Genomic DNA, 13,143 nt, shown 5'->3' with positions numbered 1-13,143 from the left:
ACTTATATTCATGCCCAGACAAACAGATGGCAGATACACATGAACACTTAGAACCCACAGGAAATCTGTTTCTTCCCCCTTTCTTTTCAAGACTCTCTCTTCTTCTCTCAAGGCTCTTTCTCCTCTAGCAAACCACAGCACTGGAAACTGTCACACCTAGAAAGTGTCCATGCACAATTTGAAAAGCAACCAAAATTAACGTCCCTCAAGGAAAGGCCCCAATATAAACTCAACAGCCTCCTGTTGTCCTGCCAAAACCAAACGGCATCAACACAGCTCCATGCTGAATGCAGCTTTCTTAGGCAGTGTAAAGGAGGCTTGGTGTGAAAGTGATGGTTAGCTGTTAAGGGAGGGTTACTGGAGGCATTACAGGTGCAAAGAGTGTTACAGGGGAAAGAACAGGAAAATGCTGACAAAATATAGTGAGAGGAGTATAGAAAGAGTATATAAGGCTCTAGAACTCAAGTGTTATTAGTTCCATCATTAGTGTAATAAGATTTTCTGCCAAGACTTTAGCATAGAAAGTATGTTTTCTTTTCCCTAAAGAGACCAGGACCCCAATCTTGTCATTTAAGGAAACTTTTAATGTCAGAATTTCCACGTCAGTATTAAAAAGGGGTCTGTACTTGTGTTGTCTGAGATGGAATGCCTCAGGTAAAAGCAGATAAAAAGAGCACGATGGATGAACAAGCTTGTTTAAAGCGAGCCTTGCTTTGTTGCTTGTAATCTTCAAATACTGAACTCTGTACTGATGTTACTGGTAGGCACAGGAGTGTTGCTGTAGAACTTCTGGCAAACAATTTCAAATCCAAATTTCAAAGGTCCTTTGGTACATTAAAAATAAATAAATAGAGGATAATTAGGATAATGTGAGTTTATCTAAAGTATTTCTTATGTGTGCACAAAAAGCATTCTGTACTAAGATCCAAGTTGTGTGCTGTGTCATGATTACTTACAAGTTCCTGCTTCTGCACTGCTGTGAAAGAGCAGCAGCAATCCTGTACACAGCGTTTCACTAGGAACCATTAGGATGTTTTTTGAAATTACTAAGATGCCAACTATGAAACTACATTTATGAAAAAATAAAAGAGAAACAAAAACAAGGAGGCTTGCAAAGCTCAGGAAGATGTGCTTATTAGTCAGTGCTTATTCATGCCATGACTAATGTGAAATGTCACTTGTACAGAAATCAGTGTGTCTCCACAGCCTGCAGCATCAGCCCACAGGTGGTCTCCAGACAGTTACAGACTTCCCTGAGATCAGAAACCTTCTGTTTAAACTATCTTGATATTTTTTACAAAGCACAGTTCAAAATTATAGCTCAGTCTTCCCTAGGGTGTTGTGTCACTTTTCCTGCACTCTTTGGGAATTGCTGCCTGGGCTCCTTGCTTTCTTCCTTGTCCCATTTCTTACCAGCCTAAGAGAGCAGAGGAGACAACAGGTACACAACAGATGGTTGTGTCCTTGGGCTCCTACAAACTGATGTTTAAGGTGGAATCTCATGGTTTGGGGGCAAGAGGATCCAGATGTTCTAAATAACAAGATACCTCAGGCTGATAATGAAAGGCAACTCTGAAAAAGGTAAAGATAATCCTTGGATGTTGTACCTACAGTATTATAAGCAAAAACAGGAAATTATCAATGTTCTTGTGTGAAGCATTTCTGCTGTCTTTTCTTGGGTAATGCCTCTCATTCCAATCACACTTGAGACATAAACTGAAAAATGGCCAGGATGACCCTGAATTTGGAGACTCCATCACACACAAGTAGCTTGACCTATTTATTCCATCCAATCAGAACTGAGAATTTTATATGATCATTGATTACAAATACATCATTGCATTGCTATGAAAATTCTGCCAAAATGAGAGAACAATTTGTCACTACTAATTATAGGCTCAGAATAAATAGCTTTAGGATAGAAAATTAGGGGAAAAAAGCTCTGAATACGTATACAGAGCTTGTGAAACAATCTTCTAGATGCAACAGAGGATACAAAAATGATGTCAGGGTACAGTGAGGCCAGGTGAGAGATGCCCAGGGGTTCCATCAGGGCTCCCAAGAGCAGCTAGGGGCACCAGGCCAGCCTCAGCCTTGGGCATCTGCACCTCCCTGGGAATGGGAACAGCCCAGGGTCAGGCCAAGCCTTCCCATAGGTGGGCCTCAGTCAGGGGATCCTGTGGCTGGGCAAAGAACACTGCTGAAATGGCATCTGGGCAGCATGGAAAGGGTCCCCAAGGGGCTGAGCAGGGACTATCAGGCCTCTTGTCACCCCCCTCCCAGGGCTCCTGTGAAAAGAAAAGCCACAACCTAGCTGTTACCAAAGTGGGGTTTGACAGTCACTCATTGTACCATGTCTGTAATAGTAAAGGACGATAGCTGATACACACAGGATCACTTCTAGTTCTATATTCCCATGTTGTATGATGAAGTGGGGCAGAAAAAAGGACTCCCACAGTCATTTTTTCCCAAAATCAATAGAACAGACTCATTGGATCAGACACCTAAAAAAGAGCAGGCCAAAAAATGATGCCCAAATGGCATTCAATTTTCTGCTTTCCAAATGAGTCACTCAGACAAAAAGGGTGGCTTGTAAGCCTTTGTTGGTGCTGGGTACAGTTCAACAGCACAAATGATGCTACATCAGTTTTAGCACTGCCCTTGTCTGGAAGACATCCAGATATCCATTATCACCAGAAAGCTTTCCTTGGCAGAGTTCACTCACCTCACTGGAACAGTACAACCACTAATTTTAGAGGAGCCATTGGTACTCCTCACCTGATGTGTTTGTTCTTGACTATATTATTCTTCACATAAATAATTTATATGAGAAAGGGGACAGGAAATCTACTGGCTAGTGAAATCCTGTGAAAATATTAATGAAAAATTAATGAGCTGAATTCATTAGCTCAACATCATGAAGGGAACGCATGGTGGCTTATAGAACTGTTTGCTCAAAATTACATATATCTACAGCTCTACTCTTTGTAAATTTTAACAAGAGACTCAAAAATATTGGTCATTGTGACTCTAGAGGTACACAGAACATGTGAAAGCTATGACTAGCAAAATCCCTCTGTTAAGCACACTTTCACTTTCCTGTGACAGTATCTGGTTCTTTACAGACACAATACAGCAGCATATTTGGCCATGGCAGGGTTGTCACTGTCTTCCTGGTGCTGAGTCCTGCAAAGCTTGATGTGCTAAATAATGGCTTTTATGCACTGGAGGTCATGGCTGCTCTTACATCAAGAGAACCAGCATCTGAATGATTTAACAATTTCATCTGCCAGAAATGTTTTTAGACCATAAAACCTCAACATTCCTGAAATAGCAACAGAAAAACAGACAAACAAACAAACACTACAAACCCAAAGCTTTTAGCACATGATTTAGTGTGGTATCTTGGGGCTCATAAATTGAGTGATTTTAAAAGTTTTTTAAATCAGGTCTGGTTGCTCTAGATTAAGAGTGCTACATTAAATTTGAATGTGCTGCCAGAGTAATTTGGATTGAAGAGAAGGGGGAATAATGCACTCTTAGCTTCTTTCCTTTATGTGCGTAAAAGCCAGGTAGCACATAAGGATGCAAAAACACGTTTCCAGACAAACCCAACAGTGATGCAAAGCAACGTGAAAATCCATCCTCTGAACAATTTAGTCGTGCTGTTAAAGCAACAAGAGTTAATTTACTCTAAATTCCTGAAATGTCTGTGGTGTGATCCTGTACCACAAGTCTCTGAGTTAAGTGCCCTCTACATCCTCCGTTTAAGTGGGTTCACTGAAACTATGCTATGACAGTTCAAAACTGGATGCAATATTACATAAATGTTAATAAACATTTATTTATAACTCAGATGTGGTGATCAGCCTTTTAAGAAGATATGGTGTTATTTATAATACCTTTCTGATGAAATGTCATGAATGAACAAGGTACATACCTCAGCATGTCTGTATCTCTGCATGCAATTAATGCATGGTTTGCTGAAGAGCAAATAGTGTATTGATAGAATTTGGGGTCTGTTATGGCTTAACTGTTCTCTCTGACCCTGTATTGACCAGGCAGGATGGGACCAGACCACCTCCAAAGGTCACTTAATCATGTTTTTATCCAACATCCAAACCTTTTTATTACCAAATAGCTAAAATGTCAGAGAAGCATACAGATCAGGTACCATGGAAATCTTTGATGCAGTTGTGTATTTGGGGCAATTGCAACTTACTGCTGACACTCTGCCAGCCTAGGTAAGCTCTGCCAGCCTAGCCAGAGTCACTCCAGGTTCACAAAGGCTTCTGAATGACATGTGACACTGCCTTCTTTCACGGGTTGCTTGTGATCTCTACAGTGTGACAATATTTCTTGACAACTTACTTTATATTATAATTCTCTGCATTTAGGAAAAGCCTTTCATTAGTGGATCTCACAGAGCTGTACAAGTGATAGATATTTTTTGTAGTCTGTTTATATAAAAACAGATTTCATGTTCTGACTCCCCTATTTTACTTAGTAGTCAAAGCTATTTCTTTTTTAATAAGTATGCCTCACTTAACTACCTCTCATCAGCAGGATTGTGTGAATCTCTGTCTGCTTTTTCTCTAGAGGAAGTTGTCAGAAGCAGAGTAAATGATATTCATATGATCCAAGAAACAACACAGGATCACTCACCACCTAGATTTTCTAAAGCAGGGATCAAGTGAGAACCAAAGGGTAAAACCCAAATCTTTTTTTCTATGAAAAAGAGTTAGTTAAACCTGTAGAGAAAAAAGAAACCAAACCCCCTACAAAGGAATTACAGCTCAATCTACTGTGTTTTTTAGAGGATATTTAAGCATAAACATGTGAGGAGGCATTATTGGCACAAGTATCTCCTTTTAAAATGTATTTAATTTCATTGAGCTAACTCTTGAAATCAGCAGACCAATTTTTATTAATTCTGGCTTAAAATAATTTTTATCATTGTTATAGTGCATTTCTCTCAGCAACAAGTGATCCTGTGTACTTTTATGACAGAAGTGAAAATGTGACTGAGAACAGGAAGTGCTCTGTGTCAAAAATTCAATTACTTTTAGAATTTTGCCTTTTTAATAAGGACTGTCACTTAATGTTATATAACAAACAGGAAATCTAATGTCCCCACCAGTAAATTCTGTTAAGGCTCCTGTCTAAGGAGAGGCCTGACAACGTCATCATTAATGGTCATGCCAAAATCACCAGCAAAATTAGAAAGTTCTCTTTCTAAAAATTAAAAATTCTTCTCTGTATGCTAACATGAGGTAATCAAAAAATGTGTTTGGCTGCAGTAATTCACAGGTATGTTACCCCACAGGTAAAGTGTTTCAAAAGTTATTTTCCTCCATTTAAAATTATTGTGTAGCCCAAAGATGCCCACAGATTGTACAACAGTCAATAGATGACTTAATAAACCTTATGGTGTTTCCATGATATACACAGATATTGCAGATGATGACATTAGTGCAACACCAGAGATTTAGGGTTTAAGTTCTATTTAAAGACCCGATTCTCAGTGGTTTCAGTGGAAAGAAGGCAATTTAAACAGGATTTAGACATTTAATTCCCTTAAGGATGTAAGCTTTTGTCTTTCTATAGTAAATAGATGACCATCATTTTCCTGACAGTTCAGTGCTGATGATTTTAGCTTTTGGTTCCTTAGGCTCTGTAAAAGATAGTCATTATATATGATGAAGAAATTATAGGAGAAATTTGGATCATTATCAACTATTTTTAGCAATCCACTTCCAAAGCATAAATAACTCCACCATTGGAAAAACAATTCTATCATAATGTCATTGCAGGATTTGATTTTTGTTCTTCCACTTTATATTGCATTTTTTACATGTGCATTAAAGCATTCTGAAATAGGGAAAAAAAAACCAAACAAAACCAAACCAAAACAACAAACAAACAAACAACCCCCCCCAAAACACAAAAAAACCCTGTTCTTTTTGTCCTGCCCAGCAGCTATTAAACTGGTAGATCTTTGAACTTCATGGACCTGAAGTTGTTGAAAATACTCTTACTGGGCTTCAGAGCCATTGGAATTAGAACGATTTCCTATTGAATAGGAAGAGTTTCTTGACACTTAACCCATTGAACAGCTCACTGCAGTAATTTAAGACATTGGTTACAAATGGAGTTAATCTAATCTCACTTAAGGAGCTTCTCTTTTAAGAAGCTCTGATTCCCCTTTCAGTGGGGTCATCTTGGCAGAGCCTACTTAAAATCGAGCTCAGAGAAGCATGGAAAACAAAGGTCTCTGTAGGCAACTTAAATAGTTTGGAATCAGATTTTCACTAAGTGGAAAATACTATAATAATGATACTAACCTGTCTACAGCTCAATTCAAGTCTGTCCTCATAAATGCTGCATGACTGAGAGTTCCCTTTGCTAGGCTGAGCAATCTCCTATGTAAATTTTGGTGGTTTACATAGTGGAGATGAGACAGTCCCTGTTCCAGACCTCTGAGTAAAGCTTAGGGATTACACTTTTTATGGATACATATCTTCTGATGCAAATCCTTCTTCATTTCAGAAGTTCCCTGTAGTTAGACTAATTATTCTCTGACGCTACTGCTTTTTTGAAGTCTTTTGCTTCTTTTCTGTTCTTATTGCCTACCAGGCTTCTTTTTAATTTGCATATGTTAGTCTTTGTCTGCCTCATTTGCTTAATTAAGAGTATGGTTCTGCTCTACTAATGAGAACAAAATCTAACTTCTAAAGAGCTTGTTAATGCAGAATGGAGAAATTGTGTTATGATTTTAATTCTTGGAAAGCAAATATATTCTCCATCACAGGACTAGTATTAGTGTTAGAAGGAAGAAACTTCTCATGCCCCAAGATATAAGAAATATTCACTATACTCTTAACTATATTATAGGAACCCTAACTGTATATAAACTACCATCAGAAGGCAGAAGATCAACACTTTCACATGTGGATGCCTCGAGGTAATTACTTTAAGCTGTTTCTATTGTAGGTCTGATTTTTGTGGTGGTGCCACATGCACACCATACCCTCCCTTAACGGGGGTGAGGAAATGTGTATTATGTGTTCACAACAGCTGAAAATGAGGCAACCTTGTTTTGAGGCCTAAATGGAATCCCTTAACATGCTCAGCTTTGACAAGTTTAGTTTGGATTCAAGCTGTTAGAAACCAGAGCACAGCAAATCCAAGCAAGTGCAGGAATGGCATGGGAAAGTTACTGCATCCCAGAGAGCTGCACCTTCCCGAGTGCATGTCACATGGCAGGCAAAATTATTCTGGCTCTTACCAGTGGCATTAGTGGTATGCCACAGGGAGCAGAGACGGGGCACCAGAGAAACGTGACAACTATAAATGGAGTGGCCGATTATCAGCTGCAAAAACAGCATGTAGGAAAGAGCACCACGGCCCAAAATAAAATGTTGATGTCAAACATCAACATCTCCCATATAAGCCATTGAAAGCTTCATTAAATGGAGGATACTGTCTAACCCTCAGGGCTATCCCAGGTACCTGAGTGATAGCTGGAAGTCACTGAATTTTTTAGGTTTGTTTGGTCATAATGCTCTTAATTTTATCTTTTTATTTTTTTTTAATAGATAAAATCTTTGTATGATGAGAGACTTCATTTTTATTTGTCTCCAGTATAGGCCCACATTTCTCCTCCTGTTGATAACAGCACTGTAACCAAATATTACGGCCTTTCTTGACAGACCAAATCAACAATAAGAATTTAGAAAGGAATGTATTTTGTTTGTAGCTGTGTTTCACTAAAAGACAGTGTACAATCTGCCTCTGGGATGAATAAAAGCTTTCCTGGTTTAGGAACTTTGTACTCCTTTTGTTGTTGGGAGTAACACAGGTATGGCTTCTCCTGAGCCTAGCAGAAGTGGAAACATTACTGACAGCAGAGTATCTACAGCACAGCAGTCTTTGTAACAAATGTAGGTGTTGTATTACATGACAACTGTGGTTTTGTAATCTTGAATAGGGTAAAGATCCTTTTATATGCTCCTTAAGATTTAACTGCTCAACAGTTTTGGTAATTGCAAATTGCCTCATTTAATTTGGTTTAGACTGTTGTGAAATATGGAGGTATAAAAATACACTTTCCCAAGAGTCCATTACACCTGTTTCAGGCAGGGTAATTTTCAATAGAGTAAAATAGAGTAACCCATAACCCACATAACGCTGCAGACAGCAGTCAGAGCTCTGTGCTCAAAGACACCACAGTCAGGTAATGTTTCACATGGGGAACTTTACATGTCCTGCCAGGTGATGTATGCCTATGTCTTTAACCAGGCAAACTATTGCTTTTCTTCTTACTTAGGGCAATTATAGGGAGTATTCTAATGTATATAACATCTTAAGTGTTATCTTTGTAAGTGACTGAATTCAGCGAAGGAATTCGACTGGAAGGTAGCCTGAGGCAAATAATGCCATGGGTTAATTATGCAACATTCCTCTATCTCTTCTAAATCAATTGCCTCTTGATTTCAATGTCTGTCCCCTTAAGAGGGTGAGAAGGATCTAATTGCCTCCCTCTGGACCACTTGTTACTGCCTATCCCTGTGAAATTCGCTTTTATGAGCCTGTGCTGTATTTGCAATTTAACTGGATCAAAACTCCTTCCTTCCCCCACTTGTTAATTATTTTGTCATCGCCTCAGATTAATTCTTATACATTTTCTGACAAGATGTCCTAAACAGAATGCTGTATTAGTAGTAAAAATGCAGACCAGGCTGATACAAGAGGGGTTTTTGTTTGTGGGGTTTTTTTCCATCCCAAATTTACATATAATTTTCCTTTCTTCTTTGCACCGAGGGTACTAGATAAACAAATTTTTGTCAATGGCACTGACAAGAACTACCCTTGCTAAAGCAGGATTTAGTTTAGTAACATCATAGCCTTGTATTACTACTAGCTCCAGGTAAAGATTAATTGATTCAAACATAAAATAGAATGTAGCTTCTGGAGAAGGGGGACTAACAACAGTATTTTGACATCTGTTAAATGCGGTGTTCCAGCCCATCTGAGAATAACATTATATATCTTCGAGAAGAGCATAGCAATTAAAGGTCCATATATGCTCCTCAGACTAAAGTGTCAATAGCCTTTACTTGATATTGGCTTTTTAGGGTTCTCACTGCTCCTTGCAAAACATAGAGGTCAGAGAGGGCTTCTGCAACCATTCCTTATTGCTGGGGCATGCGAAGTGTGCCTGTGGTTACTATTCCAATTGTCTTACCTCATTCAAGCTTTGCCTCAGATTTCTCTGACAAAGAAAAATCAAATTTGCCTTGTCTCTCTGACAAAGCTAAGAACCTGTAAAAATAAGAAATAACGGAGGTTTAGCTCTGTAACAGCTGAGGCTAATCTAAAACTGTATTGCTGATTTTGCAATCTTCTTGCACTCATTTAACAGTCCTATGAAACAAGCCAATATTTATTTAATTGAAAACCAACCTGGCAACTCGTTCGTTTGGTTTGGACCAGTTCAGGTCTCAGATCTAGGAATTGGGAACACATGAATGCCAGTATTTGGGCAAGGGATGGTGGAATAATGGGTGGCCTGAGGAAACAAGTGCAGGATTGCAGCAGCCAAGAATTACATTATTTTAAACTGGAGGGAATTCGATCTTCACCATCTGGAACAAATTCTGCTCCTACAAAGGTCAGTGGAAACAGAATTTCATACCAATTCTTAGTATGTTTGCTGTTTTGCATATTGAATTATCATGTTGTCATAGTATTTTTATGAAGATAGTAACTCAAGCTATTGTATGTTTTAGCTTTCAGTGTATCTCAATATACCAGAGTCAGAAAATGTTCATCATGGTTTGTCTTTTATCATTGAATTGATGATCAGCATTCTGATACTGACTCCACACAAATCTCGCTAGAATTAAATTTAAGTGTTAAGTCTTAAGAAAGAGTACGTACATTGTTGGTATTTGTAATAAATGTTTTAATAAATATATATAATTCCTAAAGAACCTACATATTCACAATTTGTGCATTATAAAATGTCGTAATAGCCTCATCTATGGATGTGTAAGATTAATTCTAATTTCAAACTTCTTGTACCACTTCTGTTTTACTATCTGGGGGCAGATTTCACCATTTAGACTTCAAAACAGGGAGAAACAGCTGCAGCCTGGGAGAAAAACAAAACCAACCAAACAAAAACCAAACCACAGCATAAAGACGTATTTTATTTAAATTCCTTTTAGGAAAGCTGATGGCTACTCAGCATCAGACAAAACTTGTATATAAATGCAATGCTATGCTAAGTGATGTGGAAATACCAAAAGACTGTGAAATACTTTCTAAGGAGTTGTTAACACGTGCCTCAGGCTACACTGCTGAGTTGCAAATTTAAGGGGCGTGCTTTCATCAGTATTCAAGTCACCTCTTAGTCAGCAAAGATGAATGCTAAAAGCTGAAAAACCGTGGAAAGTTGCTATGAATTTTAGAAATTCCATGTGCTCAGCAATGCAACAGCATAAACTTTGATTTTTCAACACTTTCTTAGCTACTGCTCTGAAGTGCAGCTGTAAGTGCACACACCTCTCTCACAGACGCTTCCATTTTTTCTGGCCCAGAGCCTTAAGCATAACCTTAGTATTGAACTCTCAATATGTGAACATCTTTGATATCACGTGCATAATGGCAAATACCTACAGACCTGGAGAATGGAGCCTTCCAGAATATAAATCAATCATTACATGTTTCACAAGTCATGTATGTACCTGCAATCCACTAGGTAAATAATAAGTGAACAATAACATTTGAGCATTCTCTGAAGCAATCACTGTATGATGTCCATGACATCACTAGTAATTACTGCTATGAAGATGAAGCACTCCTGAAAAAGATGCAGAGAAACCAGGTTTTCCAAATAACTGATAAATGTCTTAACATGTGCCCAGTGCCAGGCCAAGGATAGCAAATTTTTTCATCTCCTCAGGTACATCAATGCAAAGTGGCATTGCAGAGATATCCCATTTCTCATTCAAGAGAAAAGCTGCAGGACATCTGGGAGCAGTAACTTCTTCAACTATTCCTAATAAATCTGCAGCTAAATATGAGCTGGCTGTGGTTCCCCAAGAGGCTGAGCACTTGCAGCTTGAGCTTGCTGAAGATCTCTGTTCAAAAAAACCCAAGAACTTAAAGTACAAGGACAATTGTGGAAACAAGAAAAAACTGCCAAGACTTGCCAAGTAATTAAAAACTAAATCAAATATTTACAAAGGGAAAAGTAATAATTAATGAAATAAATTCCTTTCTGTGGTCTGAAAAATGGAAACTTCAGGAGTACCGTCAGTTTTATTGAGAAGATCCAGATTTGGATTTTTCATCTCTTAAATACTTTAGGTATCTATAAAAAATGAAAAAAAAAAAAGCTTCTGAAACGGACTTTGGATTTTTTACACGAGTTTCTCCAGGCACACTTGCTACTTCCAAGCCATGGCCATTATTTGGCTATTTATCAGAACCTAGTGAATAGGGTATTTATAATTCATCAGCTACATAATTTCAAGTAAATATCAAATCTATATTAAAAATCTTAGGACGTGAGCAGAGGTCAGTGCTTTAAGAAACTACAAAGGCAACCCTTACAAGGAGGGAAAGTATCTTCAATGAACTAATGTAGTCGCAAAAATGTAAATATGATTCTGGGCATGTAAGAAGAGATAATACAGCTTTGGTGCACAAAAAAAAATTATGGTCAATGTAGACTCTTTATCTTTAGCATGAAATATTGACATAATAAATACATAAAGATTCATGTAATTCTAAAAGATCCAAGGAAGAAAAAAAAGCTGGTTTCATATAGATGACTTGATTTTTAATGGGCATATGGCAATTATTCAAGGAAAATATGGCTCTTTGAACACAGAATAAGGGAAAAATCTAAATACATTTAGCACGGAAGTGAAAAATACAGAAATCTCTCACAACAATCCCAGTGTAGTGGAGTGCAGCCTTTACTGCTCCTTGAGCAGAATGGCTGCATAAGCCAACTCAGGACAGGTAGGTTCTTGAGAAATTCCAGCATCCTTTCATCCCGAAATGCTTACCCCCCTCTGCATGAAAGGCTTTACACCCCTGCAATGCAATACTGATTCTTCCTGCATTTGAGAATCCAAAGGCTTTCCCTTCCCCAGCCTGCTCTCCCAGCCCCCAAAGGAGAATCCCAGAGGGCTCCCCCATTCCTGTTTTACAGGTCAGTGGGCCAAGAGCATACCAAAAGCTTTGCTCTTTTTATATTCTGTATTCACATGCTGGGCAAGGCAGTCCTGTCATACCCATACACCCTGATGCTTTTTTCCTGTTTTATGGGAAAAAACTCACTCACTTTACAAATGAAACAAGTTAAAAGGACAAAAACACAATAGCACATATTTCAGGGGTTTCTGCCAATTAGATAGAAATGCTTTGCCTTGCTGTATCATGTAGAGCTGATTGTACACGTGATGTGATTTTTTTATTAATATAATTGAGAGAATTCAATTTATCCAAAGTTATATAGGAAACACGAAGGGATGTACGCGGTTCAGCTTAATTGAAACAGACATCCAACCTGGCCTCAGGCGACAACTCAGGTGACAAACTAGCAGTTTGTAAAGCACCTCAGCAGCATCTGGACTTGAACGGCATAAAACTATAGGATGACTGTAAATACATAAGGGATGAAGATAAGACAGATCTTATAGGAAATACTGACTGCGGACAGGCACTGCCTTCCCCAGAGCTCTGTAAGAGGAACTCAGGGACCTGCATAGCGCAAGAGGTGACTACGGCGACTCAATCCCTGCTGACAAGGACGAGGCTCCCCAGCACAACCAGAGCTCTGTCATCGCAGCAGCTTAAGGCACATTCCCGGTATCCCCACAGCGACCGCAGGGGCACAGTCCGCACAGCAGCCACGTTCAGCCACAGCCGGCAGCCAGCGGCTGCTGCCCACGGCGAGGAGCGGCGCCGGGAAAGCGGCGAGGGCGGGCATGGAGTGGCTGGACCGGGCACCTCGGCATGTCCGCGGCACCGCCGTGCCTGCCCCTGACCCTGTCCCTCCTCCTGTCCCTGCTCCTGCCGCCGCTACCGTCCCGACGGGCTCTCCGCGGCTGTCCCCCATCCCTG

General features: G+C 39.2%; 1 long non-coding RNA gene across 1 annotated transcript in view; it reads right to left on the bottom strand.

Moving 5' to 3' along the window:
• LOC148223882 (uncharacterized) overlaps positions 1-9,328 on the bottom strand; it is a 32,144-nt gene extending 22,816 nt beyond the window's left edge. Inside the window, exon 1 of the long non-coding RNA XR_015803545.1 lies at positions 9,248-9,328. This is a non-coding gene — a long non-coding RNA (uncharacterized LOC148223882). The remainder of the gene's footprint in view (positions 1-9,247) is intronic.
• Between the last annotated feature and the right edge of the window lie 3,815 nt (positions 9,329-13,143).

This window comes from Sturnus vulgaris, chromosome 4, assembly GCF_052056855.1.
Source record: "Sturnus vulgaris isolate bStuVul1 chromosome 4, bStuVul1.hap1, whole genome shotgun sequence".
Classification (NCBI taxonomy): domain Eukaryota; kingdom Metazoa; phylum Chordata; class Aves; order Passeriformes; family Sturnidae; genus Sturnus; species Sturnus vulgaris.
Note: the sequence above shows the minus strand (reverse complement) of the source record. Positions and strands in the feature narration are given on the sequence as shown.